Below are 5,311 nucleotides of genomic sequence, written 5' to 3'. Positions count from 1 at the left end.
CAACTTAGTTGTTATTACTGATCACAGTTTATCAAATATGCAAGAGAGATGATTTGTCTGATTAGTAGTGGTTTAAAACATGATAGCACATAAAATACCACATAGGACCCTAAGTGCATTGATTATGAGGGCTACTCTTAACAATCACAATAATTAAAGTTTCTGTGTTCATAACCAACCCAAGACACAGTCTTCTGAGCAGGAGGCATCTCAAGAGTTTGTAAACTTGCCACGGAGCCACAGGGTCTTCATGAGTCATGGCTTCTGCTACAGCCGGGATCTGCCAACATGCAGCTCTTCCCCACACTTTTCCACAGGAACTGGGGGTGCCTCTGCATTTGGAAAGCTACCTAGTACCCTGTCCACACTCAATAAACACTGCTCAATAATGACAATGGGAATGTGTGTTCCATCTCACTTTTCTCCTGAATGTTTCTATTTAGGGAGGCCCAAATGTTTTCCCAAGTAATTTATTCCATTGCTTGATTGGCTGCACAGTCAAAAAAATGTTCCTACTGCCTCCTTTGAATGTTTCCATTTTCTTTTCGAGCGCCAGCCTGGTGCTTGTCCTGTGCACGTATACTCCCTGAACTGTGAGGCTGGTTTGGAAGTCATGCTGGGAGGACCCTGCTTCAAATGTCTTCTTTCCAGGTCACCAGATCCAAAAATATATTCCTGGATTCTAGGTAGAAGCTGATTTTGCTCTGCATCTATTCATCACTGGGAAATATTTTTTCCACTTATTTTTTTTTTCTAAATCTTTGAAACAATGCTGAGTCAGAGGACCATGGATCCAGAGGCCTGGATCCAGAGACTGCCTGACTCTGTGGTTGCATGGTGGCTACCATCCCCACAGGGTCTGCAAGATATTTAGCTGGCTCTCCAAAGCCGACCTTCTTCCCAAAGAATTCTCCTCAGAGGTTCCCGGTGCGATGGCATATGTTTGTGCATGTGAGCCCGCCTAGAGGAGCGCAAGTGTGCGTGTCCTTGGGTGTGAGTAAGTGCAGTATACAGGCAGTTCGTGTTTTAGGGAGGCACGGAAATGCCAATCAGTTAGGATCTATTTTATCCAGCAGTTCCTGTGCTTATTTCACCAGTGCTGATTCCTGCTCTAACAGCTGTGTGTAGGATCAGCCATATGAGATGTCGGAGCCAAAAGCCCTCCCTCTCCAGAGTAACTACCCTCGCGGCAGGTAAGAGAGGCTAGGAGGATTCACTTCTTTTCACTTTAGGGATTGTCAAGTAACCTAACCTCTCAACATGGCCACATTGCTGTTGTTGCTATTGGTGCACACTAGGGAACAGTCTACCGAGTGTTCCATGGAGACTCCTAAGCGAGTGAACCAGGGTCGGAAAAGTAATGTATTTTCTCTGAAACCACATCTTGAGATTCCAGTAATGAATACCTAAGACAACGCATGGAATGTGGCTGAAGCTTATGTTCCTTCCAAGGTCTGTACCGCAGAGGCTGTCATTTGAGTTTTATGCCAACCTCTCCCCTCTCGCCAGTCCTGCCTTGAGGTGACCACAGGGGTGGGGGAGTGGGCCCTGTCATTGCCTTAGGTCTGTAGATGACTAAACCCAGCTTCAGGAGGCTTCCATGAATTACCCAAGGTCACACAGCTATTAAGTAAAAGAACAGAAAGTGATAAGCAAGCCTTCTAATTCCAAGCGCAGGAATCTTCCTAGAACAGCCTTCAGAAAGCAGAGAGAACAGTGGAGAAGGGCTGAGCCTCTGATGACGGCCTGCTCTGACAGTGGACCTCAGGTTTATGAATACGTGCAGTCATGCAGTTCCTTTAAAGTGGCATAATGGACAGGCCTGGGCTTCAGAGTCAGATCCAAGCTCCAACCTAGCTCTGCCGATGACTGGGCCAAACCATGGTCACATAACTCAACGGGGCTGAACCTCGGCCTCTCCACCTACAGCACATGACTCCTTCCAGCCAGCAGGAAGATGAGAGGAGCCACAGGGAGACACAGAGCCAGGCCCTGACACTTGGAAGCCTCAGTGACTAAGTCTCTCTCTTTTCTCCTTTAATCCAAGAAAGAAAGTAACTAAAAGGGCTTATGAACTGAATAATAATAATAGTAATCAAATGTCCCTTAACAGGAGAAGCACTGAAGAAACACTCTAAGTGGCCAAGCAGCCGTGGAGACCTACCTCAGTCCCAAGAAGCGGCTGCATAACTCAGGAGGGAGGAGGTCACTGTGGACGGATGCCTGCCTTTCCCACTGATTTTGCTCCAGGACCCAGAGGAGCTCATTCCCCCTGCAACTGAAGGAGACCTAGCAGGGTCTCTTTTAGGGGGAACATAAAGCAAAAGATCAGAGAGAGAGAGTAAAGGAAAATTTGGGGTCCACCCCTAATATATGTTTACCTCAATGAGGAGTGAGTGCATTTTTAGTCAGATTCCTGCTTGCAATTTGCTTGCAACTTTATTTAAAAAAACTTTTTTTTTTCCAGTTTTGTTGAGAAATAATTGAAAAAAAATATCACTGTATATGTGTAAGGTATATGACATGATGGTTTGATTTACGTTCATTGTGAAATGATCACCGTAATAGGTTCAGCTAATCAGCCTTTATTCCTTTGTTCCAATTTTAACCTGTGTTATTCTGTAATCATTTATACACCTTTAAAAGATTTCTGAAATTCCTTTAGAAAATGTAGGCATGGGGTGCCTGGGTGGCTCAGTGGGTTGAGCATCTACCTTCAGCTCAGGTCATGATCGCCGTCCTGGGATCGAGCCCCACGCAGCCTCCCTGCTCGGTGGGGAGCCTGCTTCTCCCGCTCCTCCCCTGTTCATGCTCTCTGTTGCTATCTCTGTCTCTCTCTCTCAACTAAATAAATAAAATACTTTATACTGCAGGCAGTTTTAACTAAAGAAAAATAAGAAGGCAAAGAAACAACTTAGATTTTAAAAATTGTTTCTATCCTTCATACTTGCCAGCTTTCGGCCTGTTTGATTCTATCTGTGAACTTTTAAGCTTCTCCTATTTTTCAGGGCTGTTGTGGTATGTCGCACAAAGTTTCATTTAAGTAAGAGCTTGCCTTTAGGTTTTAGTATCATCCCTGTTTGGGACCTTTGCTATAGCAGGTGTGGTGGTCATCCTTGGCTAGTTGGCTCCATGCCCTTCCCTAGCCCCGTTTGCCTTCGGCCACCTCCTCAGTTAAGGCTGCAAGAATCAATAACATGCTTTTCCAGCTTTCTTTGCAGCTACCAGTGTCCATATGACTCAATTCTGGCCAATAAAGCCTATCCTTTCCTGATAAAGGGAGTGATTTCCTTTACCTCTGGCCTTGAGCGCAGATGAGATGATTAGGGCTGGAGCGGCGGTCCAGTGACACTGAGGCAATGAGCCATTGTGCTGAGAATGGGAGAGCAAAAAGATAAAAAGGCTCTGTCTCCAGAGGCATTAGCCGAAAAATACAAGCTTACGTTTGGTTAAGTCCCTATTAGTCAGAGTTTCTATTAGCTGAAGCCACAAACTTTCTCTAAATTGATATATATATATATATAGATAGATAGATAGATATATATAGATATGTATATTTTAAGTATATATTTATAAAATATGATGTAACTAAATATAATTATATATTATTATACACATACATATCTGCTGAAATGTTCTGACTAGCACATAATAGAAAACAGCTTAATTGTTCCATATGATGTGAATCTGTAGACTAAATTCTCATCTGAAGTCAAACCCATTTGCCTAGTGACACAAGGCTACTTGTGGGTGATGCTCTGCAAGAGAGCACACCTAAATCTGTAGCAATAACAGGAAGGCAGACACCAGAAATTCCACATCAGCGCGATCCTCTCAAACATAAAGTTTAACGGCATGTGAGTAATTATCCCCAAATCTAGAAAGAATCTTGAGCAGATGAGGTTAAACTATCAGGAAAGGTTGCTGACAGAAACTCGCATTACACTGAGGATGAATAGCTTTGGCTCCCAAAGTAACCTCTATAAAATTTCCCCTCCCCAACGTAGAAATGTGTTCTCATTTTCATCACTAACAGTCTCAAGGCCGCAATACATGGGCGGCGTAAGTGATTTGGAAAACCGATTTTACCCAAACTGCTCCTGGTTGAGCCAGGCTGGCTGATTGGTGTATCCGTCAATTGTTCAGTCCCCTTGTCACCCTCTCTGTTCCCCTGATCCTCGTGTGCTTTCTCCTGCTCACACTGTCCTGACTGAATTTTGGGATCCATTTCCCAGTTGACATCCTCCTCCTCCTGTTGCTCTGACTGTTGAGAACATCCTGATTCACCCTCTGGTGTTTGGAACCTCAGCTCTCTTATACTTTATGAATGCAGTTGTCCTTCTAGAATGTCTGTCTCCTCCAACTCTACATTGCAGCCCCAGCTCAGGGGGAAAAGGGTGAGAAGGAACCTCAGCTTCATGCCAACAGAAAAGCCCCATTTTCCTCTCTATCACCAGTAGCAGGAGGATCTCAGACAGGGATAATGAAGCCTGAGATTAAAGGACAGAGTGGGAGGCACATAACATGTCTCCTGGCCATGAATTATGTTATCTGAGTGACCATTCCCACAAAAGAAGGGCAGCCAGCCTCACATTGGTCATAGGCAAAACACCATCTTGAATTGACGAGGTCCCCTGAAAATGGCAAGAGGGGTAATAGCTGGTAAATTCTGGATTTTTTTGGAAGGAAATCATGCAACACAAGGGCAGCAAAAACTGAGTGTCTGAAGTTTTACAACTCGATCGTGATGAGTTCTAGAAGCCACATGGCACCCTTCTTCTCTCCCACCACCATCACCCTTAGTAAGGCATAAGCAGTAATGATGGAGGTTCCCCATCATCTGTCTCATGGGGTGCCATGCTGCTTATTAGTTATTTGGAGGGATCAGGATTCAGATAAATTCAGAGGGGTTAAGAGACGCTGCTTGTGGAATTTAGCGTGCTCCCAAGTGCTTTAAGCAAACTGGGAATAGGTTCCAAAGAGGAAAAATTTCAAACTACGAAATAAGGAGGGTGGTCTCTACCCATCAGAATCGTGTTATGGTGAGAGATTTGTCATCTTGGGTACTTGCGGGGCCTTCAGACCACTCTGAAACCTACCAGTGAGTGTTGTGTGCATGTCTACACCGCACATCACCTAAGCAACCCCCACCGGCCATCGCCTTCACCCCCCTGGTTCACACCCTCCTCGTGCTCCTGGGCACATCTGGGCTGAGCACAGAGGATGACTGGTCCAGGCTAACTACGATCGTTCCTCTCTGTGAATGTCACCGTGTGAGGATGTGATACTGCTGGTAGTCATCTTGTGACCC

The sequence above is a fragment of the Vulpes lagopus genome, chromosome 11, assembly GCF_018345385.1.
Source record: "Vulpes lagopus strain Blue_001 chromosome 11, ASM1834538v1, whole genome shotgun sequence".
NCBI lineage: Eukaryota > Metazoa > Chordata > Mammalia > Carnivora > Canidae > Vulpes > Vulpes lagopus.
The sequence above is the reverse complement of the archived record's forward strand: the minus strand, read 5'-3'. Positions refer to the sequence as shown.